Source organism: Cyprinus carpio, chromosome A7 (assembly GCF_018340385.1).
Source record: "Cyprinus carpio isolate SPL01 chromosome A7, ASM1834038v1, whole genome shotgun sequence".
NCBI lineage: Eukaryota > Metazoa > Chordata > Actinopteri > Cypriniformes > Cyprinidae > Cyprinus > Cyprinus carpio.
In genome coordinates this window covers 37,137,115-37,160,907 of record NC_056578.1, presented here as the reverse complement: position 1 = coordinate 37,160,907, position 23,793 = coordinate 37,137,115, and the positions used below count along the sequence as shown (strand labels likewise).

The window sequence follows — 23,793 nt, the reverse complement described above, 5'->3', positions numbered from 1 at the left end:
TCCAATCATCAAGCCCCACCCTACATTTTATTTTCATTCGAGAAACCTTCCATTTAATGCAGACTTAACATATATTTATTGAATATTGATAGGCTTAGTAAAAATTTACTATGGTGGCTGACAGAAATTAATGGGAACCAAAATCATAGCTCCGCTGTAATTAGCCAAAATAGGCATTGTGTGTGTTTCCAGTGTATAGGACTTCATGGTTTGTTGAAACCACTCCGATATTTTAAATGTGTTGGGATGTGGCATCTTGTCTGCTCTCTTTCCCAATGCAGTCAGAAAATAAGGCTTATTTGTTTTTTTCTGAAGCACTGACCTTTCAGAAAACCACTATTTCTCTCATAGCCGTTTTCCCGTCTTCACATTATTTCATGGTTTCTTATGGCTCTGATGCTCTTTGTAAAAGTACCAAAGTGTTTTTCAGGGGTAATTTCATGCGAGGAATCAACTTTTGAAAAAAATTCCAAACTGATTAATATCTCACTTTTTTTGTAACTCAATTTTTACAGCTGTTTTTATAATAAATAAAATCATTGTGCATGGGCTTTAAATGCAGAAGCAAATAATTTATAGACAGAAAAAAAAAGAAATACACATATAGAAATGTAGAACCACTGGAGAAGTTTTTGAAAATTATATTTGGGGGCCGTTGTTTTGTTGTGGTTTGAATCTGACCCCCTTTGGCTACCCTGTAGTGGAGTACTATTTGGTTTGTTTGTTTACAAGTGCTTTTCACCCTTGGCCTTGCTGATCTGTTTGCAGTTCATAATATCTAATGCTTGTTTGCTGTTGACAAAATGATGATTGTTTAGTTTTTCATTGACAATTCATTTGCCATTGGCTCATCCTTACTTGAGGCCTTTTGTGCTGACAGTCCCATGACCAAAACAAATCATGTGTGAGGTGCTGGCAGCAGAATTAACAAGGCAGATGAACCATGACAAAGTCTTTTCTTTCAGCAGGAGCTGATTGCTTTTCTCCACTCCTGCCTGCCTCTGCGTGTGTTCCACTGCCTCTGATTCAAGAACATGGAAGGCATTCCCATGAATCATAATGGTGTGATTGTGAGTTTTTCATGGGGACATGTCATGGATACTTGTGACCACAATTTTGCTTGCGGAACTATTTTGTATGTAGGATTTGCATAAGTGAAATAAAATAAGCTTAATATGGTTAACATTCTGCGTTAGATATGCTTTTATAATGCTAAATATGTATAACTAAATAGTTATGGCTGACATATGGGGTCTTGGTTATAACGTAAAAAAATTGTACAATAATGGTACTGTATAATAGTGTGTATATATATATGCTTATATATATATATATATATATAATATATATATATTATGTATATATATATGTATGTATGTGTATATATATGTAGTGTATGTATGTATGTATACATTTATATATATATATATATATATATATATACATTAAATTGAGATTTAAGCTGAATAAATAAGCTTTAATTTAAATTTCTGGCAGTAAAAAGTTTAAGACATTTTTCCCATGTTTACTCCATGAAATAATGCTCAGATTTTATAAAAAAATAGATACCACAAAATCAAGTCCCATACTTGGTTTAGGAATGGTTCCATTAATTGACCTTTTTCAGCTTTTTTTGTTGTGAATTATATAAACTGTGTCTATTAATCATTGGTAAATGAGAAGCATTTTTGCATAACCACTTCAAATTGCATTCAATTTGAATTGAAGATTTAGTGGTCTGTCATCATTATTCTTGCATACATGTCACAATGTATGAGATGTTAGTCTCAGGAAATTATAATTAATGGATATATATTATTATAAATACATTTAATTAGCCCAGATAAAAAAAAAAAAAAAGATAATTTTATTAAATATAGAAAAAAGCCAATCAAAAACATTTTCAAAGCACAAATATCAAGGAAGGAATTTTTTTTACTATTTACAGGGTATCTGCAGGATTTTTAAAAATCAATTTAAGGCTTTTTATTATCCTTTTTATGGCCTGCACAGATAAAAAGTTAATACTGTGAGCAGGGTAGACGCAATGTCTATGGTGACATATTAAACCATAAAGTGACCAGCTTTTACAAAAACAAAAAATCTTATAAAATTAAAAAATTCACAATAAAACATATTAAAAAATAAAAAAAATAATATTAATTTAAAACATAAAATCAATATATACAGTATCTTCTATCTTAATTGTTAGAGATCTTTAGAAGGTACATTAGCTTCGTTCACATTTACAACTCTTCTTTTTTGCTACATAAAAACATGGGTCGATTTTCGCATTGGTCTGAACTAAAGCAGCAGACGGGCTAATTGAAAATGCACATTCATTCTCTGCCAAGCAGGTGGAGCTTTTGAAATGGTCAGAACATTATAAATTAGGTTTCCCCAATTAACAACGGCTGTATACTATACAAAACAAGCCACTGCTTTATCAGGCATTGTAGGTAAGATGAAATGAAAACAAATAAACCTTTGAAAACTTTTTCTGACGACAGTCGGTTCCCTTTAGAGTCTAACATGCTCATATATAAAAAACACCCACGCCACATTTGAGACGTGCAGCTCATGTTTATGAAATAAAATCATAGCCTTAATCATCACATTAAGCCATATCGTGAATCTTGTCTTTCCGTCTTCAAATGTAAGACCTCTTGAAATTATAATTATAGATTATTATTATAATTAAGACTTTTCTTATGCCTTTTAAGGTATTTAAGACTTTTATGGTCTTAAATTTGATACGACTAAATTGAAGACTTTTTAGGGACACGTGGGAGCGGCAGGGCGGTGATATATTTTGGTAGCCCGACTGGAAGACACAATAGCCCTGGGATGTCGGGCTAGCGATTTTGCGAGCCCTGAATATTAAATATTACACAACACATCTCAACTAATGCCAGTATTTTTTCTTAAAGGTGTAAGAATCTATTATTATATATATAAAAAAAAATTCTTTAGATATCTATTGTAGTGTGAGAGTTGAAAGCTGAATAATATTTTAATAATATTTGAGAATCATTTGGGCTGTCCACGGACGTAACAGATTTTAGCATCCGCCTTTTGGTGTTTGCTTCTCAGGCGTTATGTAACATTCCCCTAGGAGTTTTCAGTCGTTTGACAACACTTTTACTAGTTTATTTTCAATTCTCAACTGAATCTCATATTTTAGTATTTTACACACATTCTAAAGAAGTTGAGAGGAAAGAGAACAATAACCTATATGGGAATAAGATTTTCATGGAAAAATGAGAGATTACGAAACTTGAACTGAAGAACAGAAAAATCCTAATTTAGCAACATACTAAATATTGTAGCATGTTGTCATATAATGCTTGTGATGGTTGTCTCTGGTGGGTACTTGTAGCTTGACACCGGCCCAGGAGCCCCTGGTGTTTTGTTGCAGAGGATTTAAATTGTTGACATTCGTGGCTTTATTCCTGTAGTGATCCCAGACTGGAGAAACTAGAGGATTTAAATTGTTGCTCGTCTTTTAAATGCCACACATAAAGAACGCCTCTGTAGATTGGTGACAAATAAACACGTTCTTACCCTCCGCTTAAACCTGAACACATTCCTCAGGGACATATCCCTCAGAGACAAGTCTGTTCTTGTTGCATCAAGGCTGTATTGTTCATTATCCATGATGATTAGTTGGATGTATCTTAAACTGTCTCTGATATAGAAGCTGAAGAGCTCTAAGTGAGTCAGTTTTTAATGTGTGGGCAGCAGAGGAGAGGAAAACACCAGTGACATTCATGCGGGCACACATCGCCTTCAGTCTCGGTTCAACATGCTGTGTGTCCTAATGTGTGTGACTGTGAGCAGAACTTCTCAAAAACAAAATTACCCACACTGAATCTGTAGAATCTGTGATCAGAAAAATGAGTTAACATCTCCACAACAATGGACAGAATGCAATGGAATGGAACAGATGGGTTTTAAGACATTTTTAAAGGAATAGTTCACCCCAAAATGAAAGTTCACTGAAAATTTACTCACCCTCAGGCAATCCAAGATAGAGAACAGATTTGGAGAAATTTAGCATTACATCACTTGTTCACTAATGGATCCTCTGCAGTGAATGGGTGCCATCAGAATGAGAGTAAAAAACAGCTGATAAAAACATCATAATAATCCACACAATGCCCAGTCCATCAATTAACTACTGCTTCCAGCAAACATACGGCCCCTTATCTGTAATATTGCATTCTCCAGTAATAGAGTTGATTAATCTAAATCAGGAGAGAAATATGCATAGATCAAGTACCGTTTTTATAAGCAAAAACTATTATAATCAATTCTGTCGGTGGGTTTTGATGTACAAAAGGACAACAGGGAGGACTGACTTTTTCACTTGAGGAACCTGTATTATGGATTTATGTATGTATTATGGACTCATATTTGGCCTAGATGCAATCAGTTTAGAGTTTAAAACATCAATGATGGATTTGCAAGTGAGAAATGCCAAATTTTCTCCAAATCTGTTCATATAAAGAAACTGAGGGTGGATAAATCACCTGCACATTTTAATTTTTGGGTGAACTATTGTATAAGTTGACATGGTGATGGAAAACATTTAAAAAGCAATTTACAAATGGTTAAAGAAATCAATGTCAAATGCATTTTTTTATTATTATTATTTTTTTTTTTTTTTGGTGTATTGTTTTTAATTGTTTAAACATTAAATCAAATACTTTTATATGTATATTTATTTATTATTTTAAAAGTGATTGATTGATTGATTAGTATTGTTTTGGTGACATTTAATACACTATAATTAGCCTTTTATTTTATTTTTTAATTTATACAATGATAAATTTACTTAAATATTTTTTTTATGCGAAACTGCTTGTCCTCCTTAATGGACTTCCAGAAGTGCCCTTAATGGTGTTGTCTATAAGTAATAAGTGAAGATTACTCACCCTTCTCATGTCAGTGATTAACTGTTTTATCTGTTGTGTAGCTTTATGCCAGTATATACAGGCTACTAAATTCAGAGATGTTGCCAGAGGACAGTTGGCGGGTGCAGAAGAAGGTAACCTCCATTCCCCACTATGCTCTCCACTCCTGCAGTCAGTGCTCCTGTTTGTATCACAATCAACCACAGCTCGGCCTATGGAAGCAAATTAGTCTCAAATATAATTCACTCAACAAAAACACGATTCCACACATGCGTAATACAATTTCACATGCAGGAAACCTAATTCACGTACACAAAAAAAATTCACGTGCGTGAAAAAAAAAAATATATTCACAAAAAGCAATTCACATGCGGAAAATAAAATTATATATTCATAAAATACATTTCACCCAATGCAAAACACCAATTCGTAGATATACAACTTTGCACAAAAACCTTTGAATGTTTAAAATGTATGAGTGTCTGAATGTACAAATCGTCATTTACTACTAATCCACTCTTCGGATTTGTGTGCTGTGTGTGTTTTGAGACTTTCCTGGCAGAGCTCTCTTCCCACGTGGGTCTGTCGTACTCTTTAGCCAATCAGATGCGAGCTTACCATTCACCAATCATATCATAAGCCACTGAGAGTGCATTCAAGGAGAGTAGTTTTGCACATGTTCCGATGACGTCACAATAATGGCAGAAGCTTCCTTTGTTTGAGGCTGCGCGTCAGAAACCGGAAGTGCTAAAAATCGCTAAAAATTGGCTTCACTTGTCTCAATTGAGTTCCAATTGGGTCGCTGTGTTCATTTCTTTTACTGTCTATGGGATTACTGATGTAAAGGCTTAATTTCCGTTCTAATAATCCATATTGCGCAAAAGGTGCGCAGAATCGTGCTCCTTGAATGCACTCTCAGTGGCTTATTAATGATTGGTTGAATGGTAAGCTCGCATCTGATTGGCTAAAGAGTACGGGACAGACCCACTTGGGAAGAGAGCTCTGCCAGGAACGTCTCAAAAACACACACACACAAATCCGAGTGGATTCGTAGTAAATGACGATTTGACATTCAGACACTCGTACATTTTAAACATTCAAAGGTTTTTGTGCACAGTTGTATATATCTAGAATTGTTTTTTGCATTTGTGAAAATGTATTTTATGAATATATAAATTTTATTTTCCGCATGTGAATTGCTTTTTGTGAATATATATTTTTTTTCACGCACGTTGTTGCGAACGTGAATTTTTTTTGTGTGTAAGTGAATTCAGGTTTCATGCATGTGAAATTGTCTACGCATGTGTGAATGGTGTTTTTTGCGTGAATTATATTTGAGACTAATTTGCTTCCATAGGCCTGTGCCCGCTAACCTTTAACCTTTCCAGGCACTTCTTTCACAGCACCGCTGTTTGCTCATGTGTGAGAAGGCTGCGTGGTTGGGTAGCGTGGGATCACCGGTCTTCCTGCCCTTTATCCCTTCAACTCCATTTTCCTCTTCCTCTCTCTCTCAGCAGCAGCAACTTATTAGCACTCCAAACTGTTTGTCAGTCACTGCTTGGTGAACTTTTGCCAAGCTTCGCTTGGTGGGCTGTAACTACTTCACTTGGAATTATTTTCGAGGCACGTCTTTTCCATGCGTTGCAACACTTCTCTGCTTCATCTGTTCTAGCACTTTTGGCTTTGACTGGGTTTGATTTCTGTTTTCTTATGTTTTTTGCAAATTTCTAAACAAATGTCTTCTTCCAGAAGATTGTTGTATATATTTAATGTTAAGATATATACCACTCTATCACTTTTTTCATGTGGTTTGCTTGAATTGCCATGAAGGCTTAAGGATAATTGCTGGAAAAGAGCTTTCTGAGCTTATCTTTTTCTTTTCTCTTTCTCTTTCTGTCCACATCTCAGGTGAGAATTTTGAGCAGAGTCCACTGCGGAGAACTTTTAAATCTAAAGTTCTAGCACACTATCCCGACAATGTGGAGTGGAACCCTTTTGACCAGGATGCAGTGGGCATGGTGAGTGACACACATAGAGGTCTACCAATATGGGCTTTTCAAAAACTAATTCTAGTTTCTAGAAAACAAGGTGGCCACCAGCAAATGCAATGAAAATATGCAATAGTTCTACAATATAAAAACCCCTTTAATGCAAAACACCTTTTTTGTCAAGCACTATATTTTTTGATGAAAAAATGGCTCAGTGCATTTTCTGAGTGAAGTTGAACAACTGTCAACCATTCTTTTGATTGAATGATTTAAAGACTCACTCATAATATTCAAAAAGACACTCACTGGTTGCCACATATTGGAAAAATAAAGTAACCTGGAGAAAGAGTCATAAAATTAATCAGTGAATGAACAAGTTGTCGATTCCACTCCAACTTTTAAAGGGATAGTTCACCCAAGATGAAAATTACCATTCTTGGTTTATATGACTTTCTTCTTTCAGATGAATACATTTGGAGTTATATTGCAAAATATCCTCGCTTTTCTAAGTTTTATAATGGTGGTGAATAGGTGTTGAGATTTTGAAGTCCAATAAAGTGCATCAATCCATTATAAAAAGCACTCCACATGGCACCGGGGGGTTAATAAAGGCCTTCTGAAGCAAATTGATGTGTTTGTGTATGAAAAATATACATATTTAAAACTTTATTACTGTAATTTTAACTTCTGCTAACTGTCATACATGCGTACATGAGTGAATGGCGTTCTAGCGGATGATGTAGGACGTAGGCATAGCGTAAACTCCGGAGAGAAATGATGAACCTGAAAGTGCAGAGGAGAGAGCAAAACAAAACACCGGTCATGAATTAGAAGTACAAAACGAGGATTTGAAAAAAAAATGATGGAGGATTTTGATATAAGCTAAGTGTAGACTGGTTTTCCTTTGCTGTAAAACAAAACTTGGTTCTCATGAGACTAGCATATTCTCATCAAAGCTTTTATTCGTCTGAATGAAGGAAGTCATATATACCTGGGATTCTGATCATGAGCATGGATAGATGCGACTAGTGAACCATATTTTTTTAAAGGACTCAGAAGTGCCGTTTTTTGTGCATGGACAACAGCGGACTGTGCTGATGAAAACAATTACGTCACACAGACAGCCATGGACGAGTATATTTTCAGCTTTAGAGTCAACTAACAATTCCTGATTCCTCAGAATTTCAAAAATGTGATTCTTTTTGGGATACACACCAAGCCGTCCTGTATCTTTACCCTGTTATAAAGCAGACAGGCACAGGAGGTGGTGCTGCTGGTCATGCCTAACAACGCCCTTTTGCCCACACTGTATTTAGAATATAGCACAGCTTACTGCAACGAAAATAGAAAATATGCACTCTCCAGACATCTGTTAATTGTCCAAACATGCATGCTACTTGACAGTCTTGAAATGGCCATATCATACACTTAATATGCACGGGTGCTATATAGAAGTGGTTCCCAACCACGTCCTAAAGGCATGTCTTGCAAAATTTTTGTCAGACACACCCATTACAGTAGTTTCTACTAAATGTGCAGCGTTGGGGGGCTTCAAGGGAACGTGGTTGGAACCACTGCTATATTGGTCTATGAAATGAGATATGAAGTGGCTCAAATTAATGGAACTTGTTGAAGGTCAAAAAGAGTATTTTTAATATTTGTAGATCCTCAGACCCCCCTTTTTTTGTTTCCCCCACAGCTCTGTATGCCAAAGGGCTTGTCCTTCCGCACCCAGACAGACATCCGTGGGCCCCAGTTCCACTCTTTCATTATCACAAGAGAGGATGGCTCCCGAACCTACGGCTTTGCCCTCACCTTCTTTGAGGAGGTGACCAGCAAGCAGATCTGCAGTGCCATGCAGACGCTCTACCACATGCACAATGCAGAACAGTACGACATCTTGCACACACCACCCACACCTCGCAGTCCAGAAGACACCCGTTCCACCCCTCATCAACTGCTCGCTGCTCCCTCCTTGTCTCGACTGCAGCGTTTCAACTCCTACGACATCAGCCGAGACACTCTCTATGTATCCAAATGCATCTGTCTGATCACACCCATGGGCTTCGCCCACGCCTGCAGAAGGGTTCTGGAACAGCTGCACCAGGCTGTCACCTCGCCTCAGCCCCCGCCGCTGCCGCTGGAGAGCTACGTCTACAATGTCCTCTACGAGGTCCCGCTACCACCGGCCGGGCGTTCCTTGAAGTTCTCGGGCGTATACGGGCCAGTGGTGTGTCAGAGACCCAGCACGGCTGAGCTGCCCCTCTTTGACTTCCCCCTGCAGGAGGTGTTTGAGCTGCTAGGTGTGGAGAACGTGCTACAGCTCTTCACCTGTGCACTACTGGAGATCCAGATCCTTCTGTACTCGCAATGTGAGTTACTATCACTCATACTTCTGTAGACCTAGTGCCTGCGTATGATTAATCTCAGCTTCAGAGAAATTCCACACAAAAACGGCAAGGGGTTTCTCAAAACTGCAAGCTCAAATCTGATTGTTTGGTTTTACGCAATTTCTAGGAGGGAAAGTGTCTGCAGGAAATCTGTGTTGCTTGACTTGTTCCTATGAAAGGAGAAATTGGATTTGACAAAGTTACCAAGATTTGTGGTGCCTTTTAAAGATGCCCAGCAGGGTTTTGGGTTTAGAAACTTAGTAGCTCACATGTAAACGCCAGTTATCATATGTTGGGGGCCTTTCATGTCAGTCAGATGGCCTCCTCCTCCACCAGTCATTCTTGGCCAGAAGTGTAAAGTGTACCAGACTTTTTAAATGAAACTCAAAAGTCTGGCTACATGAGTTTAGCCTATTAATTGAAACTTCTGTTTTGACTCACAGATCCAATTGTTGTGAGTAGTTTTTTTTATAAAACCTAGTAAGCTGCCTACAAAGACTGCATTTTAAGGCATGCTGATTTGAAATCTGTTTCTAATAGTTTGAAAAATTGATTCCCATACTATATTGAAGATATTTTTAACAGTGTTTGAGTATGTTTTTTTAAATTTAGGAGTAGAGTAAGGCTACGTTTACGTGACAACCATGTAGTCAAAAACTGAAAAGTTTTTCCCTTGTGTTTTTAAAAAGTTTCACGTATACACGACAACGTTTTCAAAAGGATTCCCGTTTACACATATCTGTGAAAACGGCCAAAAATGCTGTATTACATATGCCAGACCAGTAGTTGGCGCTGTCACCTTCTTAGTAAACAGAACCTGTTGCCGTGTATATATGATGTGTCTCAGCTGTTGGTTGTAATATTGGTGAAGTAAATCCATACTTTGCTGAAGAAGCTTTACCGAACTCTTGAGCAGCAACAACAGTACCATGTACTCTGCCATTGTTGTGTATGTTTGTTCGCGCTTGCCTTTAAAATGAACACGTACTGCGCATGTCTACATACATAACACGTACTACGCATGCGCATGACGTCACCATTATCAAAGATTCCCGTTTTGGGTGTTTACACGGAAACGTCAACAGTGGCATTTTCAAAACTTGCACTTTTGAAACCCGTTTTCAAAAATATGCGTTTTCAGTCCCCAAAATGCCGTTGTTGTCTAAATGAACAGGCAAAACGCATAAAAAGTTTCCCGTTTTTGGCTGAAAATGTTGTTGTGTAAACGGCCCCTAAATTTAGGAAACATTGCAGGATTTTTTGAAAACTTTCAGAAAATTTTGGAAAGTTTCAGGAATTTACCATTCCTTTGCAACCTTACATATAATACATGACTACTTTTGAATGATTGTCATTGGAGAAAAAATCTATTTGTAGTGGTGTAGTTATGGCATCTACCAGCATTAGCTGACTGTTAATGCTAACTAAACAAACCTTGACCCCCTGCATTCTACCAGCTAACAAGAACAACAAATTCTGGACTATGGCTGTAATGTAAGCTGAAGGCCATTGGCTGTTTTATTAAAAAGGATGAGCCCTTCCATATGTCCCATACTAGCTTGCTGTTTAAATAAGACATATAATAGGAAACCTGGAAAATCTTATCAAGGTTCTGAAAATTGTTAATGACTTGGCTGTAATTTGCTCAAAGTCATAAATCATTGTTCTTAATAGTCCAAAGTGAGTACATGCAGAGACTTTAATTTAGTGAATGCTTTTTGACATTAATTAGTATTGCTTTTTGCTGCCAAATTAAACTAGCTCTTTCAAATGAAAGCCAATTTAAATCTGACGGCCTTAATCTAACTTGACAGATAACTGAATAAATAAATGTCATTCAAACATAGATTTTTTGCTCATTTTGGCTTGTTCTGTTTAGTTCAGGCTGGTTTTAGACAAGAGAATAAACAGGCGGTTATATTGCAGTGTACTGCGACATGCTCTTTCTCTCTTTTCACACTCTCTCTCCATCTCAGTGTCCATGTGAGCTCATCTTAGCGCTTTGTTCTCTATAATTCTTGTCAAACTCACAGCCCACCCTTTTCTCAGAATCTCCTGGTAGTTTGCAAATTAAACTCAAAGCTTTCTGTGGAGTATTGAGGTGAATGCGTTTAGAAGTTGATTAAAATTGAATAAATTGTTTTTCATTGCATATGTTATATGTTTGAAGGTTTCGTAGAATCTCGCAATATGTCTCACAATATGTCAAAATATCATCATTAGATTTATGAAAATGTCACTTATATGTACTTTGTTTGATTCACATGTTAAATGCAATATAATTGGCAGTTTCCTGGTGGAAATTCTTACCAGGCCATTTTAGATTGAATTTAAAGCAGCATGGGAATATTCTTTTGCGATTCAGTGGCAGATGTGCTGATTGGATCAATTACATTAACAAGGAAGAGCGAGTTACAGGAGGTAACTACAAAGCGACAGGGGGCTGGGTGGATGCATTGCTGTGGTGTTGCTTAGCAACCATTCTCCGGATAAGGAGGATGGTGGTGATGCAGCATAAATATGATTGGCTAGAAATTACATCATCCTTTTCTGTATCCAGAAGGCTCATGCTTATAGTGTAATATTTGTGGACAGTGAGAGTCCAGAAAGAAAATGACTTGATGTCATTAGATGGAGCTGCACACACACACAGCAGGGGTGTGAGCTCTAAAAATCAAGATAGCTTACATTGTTCTATAAATAGCATATATAAATACCCTGGCCCTTTTACCAGGTATGTGAATACTTGAGACATGAATCTGCTGCTAGATCAATAGATGTTTGGCAGTTACTGCTCATTTTTCTATATAGACTGCTGCCAATCAATTAGCTTTACGTGTCTTCTGATGTAAAGATTCTTACTTGAATTAATATATTATTATAACTTAATAAAGCAATGTTAATTCCTATTAAATAGTATTCAGTTGTTTAAATTATTAATATTTTTGAAAACACATTTTCTTTAGGTAAAATAAAGTAATTAAATAAAATTAAATTAAATTAAATAAAATAAAATAAAATAAAATAAAATTAAATTAAATTAAATTAAATTAAATTAAATTAAATTATTAATGTAGAAATGAATAAAGCAGGTTTGTTAGAGTACCCCTGACTCTTGCTGATTTTTATCATTAAAATCAATGAAACTGGAATTGCTGGTCAAAGGGATCATATGATGTTGCTAAAAAGAACATTATTTTGTGTATTTGGTGTAATGATATGTGTTTATGTGGTTTAAGATAAAAAAAAAAACACATTATTTTCCACATACTGTACATTATTGTTTCTCCTCTATGCCCCGCCTTTCTGCAACGTGCAGTTTTTTTTACAAAGCTCATCGTTCTGAAAAGCAGTGCGTTGTGATTGGCTGAATACCTCAAGCGTGTGACGGAAATGTTACGCCCCTTGCCATATTGTGATGCGTGTCCCGGTCAGAACACCGGCGCCAAAAGACAAAAAGCAATAAATCTCATTACAAACAGGCCATTTGTTGCATCCATTGGGGACATAATTCCGGGTTATAATGACTTATACTGTGTTTTTACGCATTGCATTGAAGCGCTCCGTGTAAATAAAACCATGTCTGCATTTGTGATTGGATGAAACGATAAACAACAAGCCCTACTCTACACCAGCGGTTCTCAATTCCAGTCCTCGCGCCCCCCCAGCTCTGCATATCTTTCTCTGTTAACACACCTGATTCAGATAATCAGCTCGAACTGTGTTCCCATTGACATAGTCCCTACACAGTGTTCATTGTTTCCTACTCCCTGAGCAGGGGAGATCTGTTGAAGTTTACTTCACTTTAGAACATTCTTTCACGGATTTGCGCTGCACAACGTCTTCAAACACAGACAAGTGTGACATCATATACCTCTGTAAATAAATACAATTTGAATTCACGTCTTGCTCACTTCAATACACTTTGAATGGAACATATACGTTCACTTTGAATTTGAATCATGGCAGAATATCCTGTGATGTCCACTTCGCAGGGCACTTACGTTCTAAACCAGTTTTTATCAGTATGTGAGGACTCTCTCTGTGTGTGTGTGTGTGTGTGTGTGTGTGTGTGTGTGTGTGTGTGTGTGTGTGTGTGTGTGTGTGTGTGTGTGTGTGTGTGTGTGTGTGTGTGAATAGGCCTGTTGTTGTAACTCAGGGTGCTTAGAGACTGGTTTAGTATTCCTGTCTCTCTGACAGTTGTGACTGCAGGGTGAAATCATAAAAAAAAAAAAAAAAAATCCCATTTTGTTTCGGTTTTGTTTGTATGAGAATAATACAGAATAATTATCCTCTGTATTGTGATATTTTTTAGTTTAAAATGCCCACTTGAAAATGCATTGTGTGCTTAAGAAGCACTCAATTTAAGCATTTCTACAAAAACCAAATGAGTGAATGTCAAGAACATTCTCTCTCTCTCTCTCTCTCTCTCTCTCTCTCTCTCTCTCGATCTCTCTCACACACACACACACACACACACACAAATTACAGTACTAAAAAATCGAATCATAGAGTAAAGACTGTCGATACTCATAAAAGCATTTTTACCCAAAATAAAAATTGTGTCATTGTTTACTCACTCTCACTTTATTCCAAACTTGTATGGCTTTCTTTCTTCTGTGGAACTTGAATGAAGATATGTTGGTAAACAAACAATTCTGGTTCCCATTGACTTCTACTGTATGGATAAAAAATACAATGGAAGTTAACGGGAATCTGAGATGTTTTGTCACTAACATTCTTCAAATTATATTTTTTTATGTTCCATAAAAGAAATTCCTGCAGGTTTGGAACAACATGAGGGTGAGAAAATGATGATGTATATGATGATGTAGATAGATGGTGATTTCAAACAGCTCTTGCCATTTTTGTGAGTAATATGCAGCATTGGGTGAATGAACAGACTGTGTGTCATCTTATACTCAGTGTAGAGTAACCCTGCTTTGAGAGTGACGTGTCTGAATGTGTCTGTGTCCTTTTTGCTGACCAGATTACCAGCGGCTGATGACGGTCGCGGAGAGCATCACAGCTTTAATGTTCCCCTTCCAATGGCAGCATGTGTATGTGCCCATCCTGCCCGCTTCACTGCTCCACTTCCTGGATGCGCCTGTGCCCTACCTCATGGGTCTGCACTCCAACGGCCAGGATGACCGCACCAAGCTGGAACTTCCCCAAGAGGTGCGTGACACACACTCACTCCCAGAGAGCCGACTCATCCTGCAGTTTAGTACAGGATGATGAATTCACGTTCACGATGTCATGTGGTTTTCCAAAAGAAATAGTGCTGTAGCCTTATAGGTGGTGATCATAATGGTCTGTTTTGCCTCACATGCATCTCAGTTAAAGAAAAGACTAATGCTTACATCTCTTTAGCTCATGCATCAACATTTTCCTGCTATAAGATTTTGTGATATGGGGTTATTAGGCTGAAATCCTAACACTGCCCAATCAAACAATTCAATACATATATGTAAATATATAATATAAAAAATTGAAAAGTTCAAAAGAAGAGCATTTATTTGAAAAAAAGTAACATTATATATATCTTCTTAAAACTATCTGGTGTATAAAACAGAGATGCTATTAAAATATCTTTTAGCACTACGTGATGTCCAAATAATGTTAGTTGAATATTATATACTGTATACCATATATAGCTATAATACTATAGAAATAGGAATGTAACTGTAAAATACATTCTGGAGTATATTATTCAGAGTACAGAGCAATATCTCCCTTTAAAACCCTTCTGGTCTTCTTCATCTACCTAAAAAAAAAAACAGCTTTTCATGTGGAGTTCCCTTTTTCCTTTGGAGTAAATCTTCTCTCAAACATTTGTCAGCTACACTGGCACTTTTCTTCTTTTAGTGCTTATGAAAGAAAAAAATCTCTGATGGATCACTGCAATGTGCACTTTTAAAAAATTTACTTTTGTCTTTGGTTTGTTAGTTTGTCCTGGAAGTTCATAATCTCTTTCAGAAATTTCTCATTTGCATAATCTCATAGATCAATGTTTGTAATGAAATTACTTTTGTACCCTTCAGGCCAACCTTTGTTTTGTCGATATTGACAACCACTTTATCGAGCTACCCGAGGACCTGCCTCAGTTCCCCAACAAGCTGGAGTTCATCCAGGAGATCTCGGAGGTTCTGTTGGCGTTTGGTATATCTTCAGAGGCAAACCCACAATGCAGTGATGGCCAGAGCAAGCTCAGGGGGTTCCGCTCGGGTGACATGGCCTCTGACAAGCGCAACGGCAACCTGGCCGGCTCACCGCTCAACTCGTACTTGCTGAGAGAAAACCAAACCATAGCTCGTCTGCAAGCGCTGGTCAAGAGGACTGGAGTCAGTCTGGAGAAGGTGAGCATGGGAATGAGGACACAATGTACACCTAACGCACATAATTGACTCAAACAGTGTTCTTCAAAAGTTTGTTATGGTTCTTTAAAGCAATGTTCTGTAATATATATACACAGATTTTCTGTGATAATCGACAACAGGCCACAGATGCCAATTTCATTTTGTCCCTTTGTTATCACAAATTTATGAAAAACATTTAGCTAGCAGGCAAGTGAATAACCATTTACAATGTTTGATTATCACACTGATAGGTATTCACATTAGGATAACATAACAAGGACTTGGAAGTGACGTGAAATAAAAATTTGTTAAGCACTATTAACAGCAGTGTTTCTTGGGTAATTAATACATAATCAGAATTTTATCCGCCTCAAAAAAAAAATACAAAAATAAAATAGTGCTTTAACAAAATCTCTCTAAGAATAAAAAATGCCCTTAAAAATTCACCAAATTCTGGGTGCATCCCAATTCACATACTTATACTACACACTAAAGTTATGTAATTTGCTTGCAACAGGAAAGTATGTAATAATACCGGTACCATCATAAAATTATGGGTTACACTTCATTTTAAGGTGTCTTTGTTACAGTGTAATTTTACATTTAAGTACTGAGTAACATTAATTAACTAAATGTACTAACTTTATGATTAGGGTTTGGCTTAGGGTTACTTGCATAGAATTATACATAATGAATTGTTATTATAATATTAAGTACATGTAACATGTGTAACAAGGACACCTTAAAATAAAGTGTTACCAAATTATATATTATTAATTTATTACAATAATGCATTCATGTAATTAATGTTTTACATTAAGTTATGCCAACCAACCCCACCCCACTCTCCCCCTACTGGTGGTGTCTGCATCTGAATTCATTAATTCATTATTACCCAACTAACACAAGGAGTTATGGACAGTTTTTAGTCTGCAAAAACAAGCACGAAATACTGGTATATTATTTTTGTATTTTAACTATTTTAATATCAATTTGGATGCATTAATTCTTACCTTGAATAATATTTATGACAGAAATAAGTGTGTGTGTTATTTTAAATGCATTTTTCTTTTCTTTTTTCTTTTTTTTTTAACAAACTGAGCAACAAGCTATTATTTATTTATTTATTTATTTATTTATGTTATATGTATATTATATATATATATATATATATATATATATATATATATATATATATATATATATATATCAGTAATATTATATATATATATATATATATATACAGTACAGGTCAAAAGTTTGAAAACATTACTATTTTTAATGTTTTTGAAAGAAGTTTCTTCTGCTCATCAAGCCTGCATTTATTTGATCAAAAATACAGAAAAAACAGTAATATTGTGAAATATTATTACAATTTAAAATAATTGTTTTTTAAATGTATTATACTTTAAATTATCATTTATTTCTGTGATGAAAGCTGAATTTTTAGGATCATTATCACATGATCCTTTAGAAATCATTCTAATATGATGATTCATTATCAAAGTTGGAAACAGTTCTGCTGATTAATATTTTTTCAGAACGTGATACTTTTTTTAGGATACTTTGATGAATAAAAAAAAAAAAAAAAAAAGAAGCTATGTTTTTAAAATATAAATATTTTGTAATACAATATACACTACTAGTCAGTAATTTGGGGTCAGTATTTTTTTTTTTTCTTTCTTTTTTTTTTTTTAATAAAATCAATACTTTTATTCAGCAAGGATATGTTAAATTGATAAAAAGTGATAGTAAAGAAAATATAGTATTAGAAAATATATTATTAGAATTTTTTTTTTTGGAATAAATGCAGTTCTTTTTAACCTTTTATTCATCAAATATATTAGACAGCAGAACTGTTTCCAACACTCATAATAAATCAGAATATTAGAATGATTTCTAAATGATCATGTGATAGACTGGATGAAACATTATACAATAAATTATTAAACAATTATTCCAAAAAATCACTTTTTTCATAACAATAAAAAATTATTTTTTTAATAATAATAAAAAAAAAAAAAACTATTATATTATATTTTATTATACTATTATTTCACAATATTACTGTTTTTTTCTGTATTTTTGATCAAATAAATGCACGCTTGATGAGCAGAAGAGACTTCTTTCAAAAAAACATTAAAAATAGTAATATTTCCAAACTTTTGACCTGTACTGTATATGTATGTGTATATATATATATATATATATATATATATATATATATATATATATATATATATATATATATATATATATATAATAAATTATTTAATAGAAAATGTATTTTATGTTATTAGATTAATACATATGGTAAATGTGATTTCTGATTTCCTCCAGAATATTTCACATTTGTTCCACAGCTGATTTCCTGATGCTGTAAATTCTCTCAGACAAAAACATTTTCTCTTGTGTTTTGAAGTTCATCTGGTTTCTCTGGGGATTTGCTGTGATTTCAATCATTTCTTTTTTAAACTGAACAGTGACTTCAGCAGTGATTACAGCTGCTTTATGGACAACAGATCTTTTCGGTGTCTGCAACAATTATAATTATTGTGTGGGAAGAAAATGAAAAGATGAACAAATGGCTGTTTGCACGCTCTGTTCTGATTCTCAGAAAGCTTGAGGTCTCTCTCAGTGACATTAAGCAGCTTAAGGACACACTCTGTCTAAAGACTAGGACTATACCTCTTAATATAGCAATTAGAGAGAGTTTGTCACAGCCTTAAAGCTGTACTAGTTAAATTCCATCATACTGACTTGATATTCAGTGATTCCCATGTTTAGAATGAGCTGTCAGGCACTTGTTTGCTTTTCTCGCTCTCTGTGTATTGCTGCTTGCTCTGTATGGTTATATTCTCTTGGGAACGAGCCTCACTTGCTTCATAAATCAAGGCAGATTTGTAGACTTCCGTTCCCAGCACTCCCTGCTCTCCATTCAGGGTGTTACCACGGAGAGTAGATAATTCAGATCAGCTCTGAAAGCTGTGTGCTGATATTTGCTGCCACATTTTCCCACTCTCTTTTTCCTCCTCTCTTTTAACTCATTCCTTCACTATTAGTGTTGACATGAAATGAGATTTCACCCTATTTTCTAAATGCTTGTTATTGATCTAATTCTGAACAATTCATTCATGTTTCATTCTAAAAAAGCATAAAAAACTGAGCTTATACCTTTTAATAAAATGTGATAACTCTTTGTGATAACCCGCCACTTCCTTTCCTCCTCCATCTAATCAACAATCAATGGACAGATCCAAGTCCTGCCTTACATTTATTTTTTTCAATTATTTGTATTTTTTTATTATTCAAGATTTTTTTTTTTTTTTTTTGCTTTTTCGTGCAACTTCAACTTTTTTTTTTTTCTGGAAAATGTCTGGAGTGTAATTTAGTATTAGGAACATATTTTATTTATCCCTTATATTATATTAGGATGACACTGTGTCCAAACCAAAGTTTCAAGGAGGAAGTACATCTGCCGGCACTGAAATCTAAACGTGGCATGAAGGAATGAAATAACATTTTCGGCAAATATGAAATGTGATGTGACAGAAACTTGGTTATTATCATTAACTAAAATTAAAACCATGAAAAAATTATTATAAATGTTAACTGAAAACAAATAAAATGGCAAGCATTTCTCATTTTGTTTAGATGATGTGCTAAAATAACTCAAACTAATAAATACTATATAGACGTATTTAAAAACAAAAACTAATATAAATTACAAAAACACTACACAATGAACTAAACTGAAAGTGAAAATATCAAAATAATTCTAAATGAATACTGGACAGAAACACAAACCTTGCAACTGAAATTGTTAGAAAAAAATGTTGTCTGTCTGTTTGTCTGGCTGCTTTTTTGTATTGTGCTTTGCATTAGAGAGAAGTATCATTTAATTAATTATTTAGTATTTTTAATCATAATAAATTTGTTGCATTTCAGTTCTGATTATTATTCATCAGCTACATCTTTGCCTTGTGATGTAATTTCAACCAGCAGTCCCTCTAGTTCTTATGCCAGTAATCCCACCATCACTTAGTTTTTAATTTAAAAAAAAGTAACGTGACACTTTTTTTTGTTCATCTCTGTGCCTGTTTATAAGTGTGTTCTTCTTTTGGTGTGTTTGACAGCTGGATGTTAAGGAGGATACAAGCACTAATAAGGATTCAAAAGTGCATTGTGATGAAGAAGAGTTGAAAAAGCATCAGTTGAACATTCATGTGCGAGAGGTCTTCGCCAACCGCTTCACGCAGATGTTCTCTGACTATGAGGTGTTTGTCATTCAGCCCAGCCAAGACAAAGAGGCCTGGTTCAGCAACCGAGACCAGATGCAGAACTTTGACAAGGTGATGCTTCACTATCCATTTATGAACTTCCCTGCTAGAAAAACTTATCATCTTATTTCCAGTGCAAGGTGGTCAACCAGTTCTGACCAGCTTGATGGCCTCCTGTGTTACAACCAACAAGTTCTATTGCTAAAGTTTTATGAATTAAATTGTTTAAACATTCTTTTTAATTGTTAAAATTTTCCTAGAAAAACTAATACAGAAACCAGTTTTGGAACAAATAAAACTACTTTTATAGGGTTGTAAGTTTAGAGTAACTAAGAAGTTTTGGGATTCTGTACCACAGCAGTTTCATGTGTTTGCCATTTCTGAATTCTGTCCGCTGCAGGCTTCCTTCCTGTCGGATCAGCCCGAACCTTACCTGCCGTTCCTCTCCCGCTTTCTGGAGACGCAGATGTTTGCCTCTTTCATCGACAGTAAGATCCTGTGCCACGATGACGAGGACAAAGAGCACACGCTGAGAGTGTTTGATTCCCGTGTTGACAAGATCCGTATGTTAAATGTCAGAACACCCACCCTGCGGACCTCCATGTACCAGAAATGCACCAACATTGATGAAGCAGGTGAGACGGTTTAAAACTAGTGACTATTTTAGAAATGAAACCATTTGGGATACTTGCATACAAGTGTGTGAACTGAAATGTAACAAATTTAACATTTTACTGGTCTTTGAACTATTTTGCATTATTTCATAAAAAATGTTACGGGCATAGTTCACAAAAATGAAAATTGTCATGATTTACTCACCCTCAAGTTCTAAACCCGTCTGAATTTCTTTCTACCATTCAACACAAAATAAGTTATTTTGAAAAATGTAAGTAATAAAATGTGAAGGAAAAAATACTATTTGGTTACCAACGTTCTTCAAAATATCTTCTTATATCTGGCAGCTTTAAATTAAATAAAAGGTTTTCTTTGATTTTTAAATTATATATATTTATAAAATCTACTATATAAAATGTAATGTGGTTATTTTGTTATGTTAAATGTTAAACTTAGTTTACTCGCCAAAGCCAATTGGTTGCATTTTGCACTCATCTACTGGTAAATATGGACCCAGACACCTTGCTTTTAAAATGTTACCAGGAAGTTGATCTGTGTTCCTCATGGCGCCTCATTAATAAGAAAATCTATACGTTTCAGACGGCTCACTCCATGCAACAGTCATCCTGAATTCCTCTTCCTGCAATGCATTATGGATAGGATTCTTGAATCGCGTGCATTAAATTCAAATCTCTTCCATTAGCTCTGCTGATGAAACAGGACAGTTCAAGCATAGAGAGCCAAATGGAAATGTTATTAATTATTAACATGAATAATGACTGATTAAAAGATGTCCATTTTAAAGGCTCTCATTTATCATCATCGAACTCATTAGAAAGTTAGTTTATTGCATTTCATTTATTTTGAAGAATTATTTTTTATCGGTGGTGTTTGCTAAGATGTAAACCCCTGAATCTAAGTATGATACTTTGCATAACTTGCTGAAATATTTTTTTGCCATATCAAGCTGTATTTTGCATTAGTATCTAAAAATGAATTGAATTTAATATTTAATTTTGTTAAATGTTGAATAATTGTAATTTTTTTTTAATGTTGAGACATTGTTCACAGCTCTCGCGGTAGGATCTCTAATGGGTGATAGATTTTGTGTTGTGTAAGAGATATTTTGAGTGTGGCATGTGGGTTCACAGCAGTCTTTTATTCTACCACATCACTAACGCACACTCCTCCCACCATGTGGGTTTTGTGTCTCTGTGATGGGTTCATCATTTTTTTGATGACACCATATGGGGTTTTTGTGATTCATCAATAATATGTGTGTGACGTGTTCCTCTCTTGCCACTTTAGAAAAGGCCATTGAGATGAGACTGTATAAGATCGACCACACGGCTCTCCATCCCCACCTGCTGGACATGAAGATCGGTCAGGGCCGCTATGAGCCGGGCTTTTTCCCTCACTTACAGTCCGATGTTCTCTCCTCTGGACCCACCAGCAACAAGTGAGAATAAATCGCTTGGGTCTTCCTAGATGTATTGAGACACCAATTAATTAAGTAACTAGTGCACAAAGTCTATCAGTTCCTATGATGCTGGCACAACGTGATTAAATTGTTCGTGTTTTAGGATCAACATCATTTGTTGGTCCTGGAATGACTTTCCTAAAATATGACGCGAGTCTAGTAAGTCTGGATGGATTCAATCCTGTGAGTCAGTGCTTCTGAACTTCCCCTTTTCAGTGAATTGATCCAAACTATAAACAATTAGTTTGGCACTAAAAATGTTGCCCTGTGTGGCATCTTATATGCTTTAAAATAAAAAAAATTAAATATATGTAGGAAAATAAATATATTTATGACTGTTTATTGGTATGTAAAGTATGGAAGCCCGTTTCCGCTACTAAATAAAAAATAAAAATTGCGTCTTTTTATTTCACAATTCTGACTTTTTTCTCAGAATTGCAAGTTCAATTCTGACTTTATAACTCTCAGTTTTTGAGAAAAAAAGTCAGAATTGCGAGTTTATATCTCGTAGGGCTGCACGATTGATCGAATGCGATTGTCATGCACATCTCGTCAGTAAAGCCGGTTCCATGATTAGTAGTAAATCTCCATCACCTGCTTTCGGACGGAGCAGCATTTACTACACAGAGCCGTAGTTCACTGACAAGCTACGCAAAAAAATCATTTGTGATAACAGCTGTTTGCGTAGCTTCTCAGTGAACTACTGCTCTGCGTAGTAAATGCTGCTCCATCTGAAAGCATCTGAAAGTACCACATTTAAAAACATGTTTCTACTCCAAACTCACTTCATAACGTCAGTCGAGTGTTTCAAATAAATCCTTCTGTGAGATGATGTGGTTTCTTACACAGAATAAGACACGCAACATATTTGATAGCATTCTAAGCAGTGATAAAGGTTATGTCGATTAGCACTGTATTATAGATATACTTTATTATAATGAAAATTATAATCATAAGAACTCAGATGAACCATATATTGCCATAGTCGTGTGTTTATTAGTCACGTTCAATGAATAAAAGCATATAAATCTTCTTTTTATTTAGCAACCTACAGGTATTTCCTGGGTTTATTCTGCCAGGTGTATTTGGAGTTTCAGCTTGAGAGCGCCCTCTGGCCTTCGGATGGAGATTTACTACTGATCACAGAACCATGCTTCACTGAAAGATAAGCATGACAATCACAGCCTCGGCCTAATCGTGATTTCGATTTCCTTATGATTTATCGTGCAGCACTAATATCTCACAATTCTGTGAAAATAAGTCAGAATTGTGAGATAAAAAGTCGCAATTACCTTGTTTTATTTTTTATTCAGTGGCGAAAACAGGCTTCCATAGTAGAGAGACTCTTACTTATTGCTTTAAATATTTTGAATCTGCCTCAATGACTGATTTATTTAAATAAAGGTTGAATTTACATGAAGGTTTCTTTTAGCATCTTGGAGACGTTGCCACAGTTCCTCTGGATTTAGTCTGTCTCAGTTTTTCCTTTTCTTCATGTAATCCCAGACAGACTGGATGATGATGAGATCAGATCTCTGGGTGGAGCACAGGTTGTTGTCAGACTCCTTATGTATGCAAAAAAATTCACTGTATTATTACAATTAATGGCAAAATGAATGTTTGGAAAAGTAAACTGTTATTTTCTACTGACACACTACAGCAAAAGATATAAATAACTGGGTTAAAACCATTTAACCATTGGTGAAATAATAATGGCCGAAGACTTTTGCACAGTACTGTATATCAAATATCTTCAGAAGGCTTA

At 35.4% G+C, this 23,793-nt stretch overlaps 1 pseudogene; it reads left to right on the top strand.

The window, feature by feature from the left end:
* LOC109086979 overlaps positions 1-23,793 on the top strand; it is a 48,282-nt pseudogene that overhangs the window by 11,372 nt on the left and 13,117 nt on the right.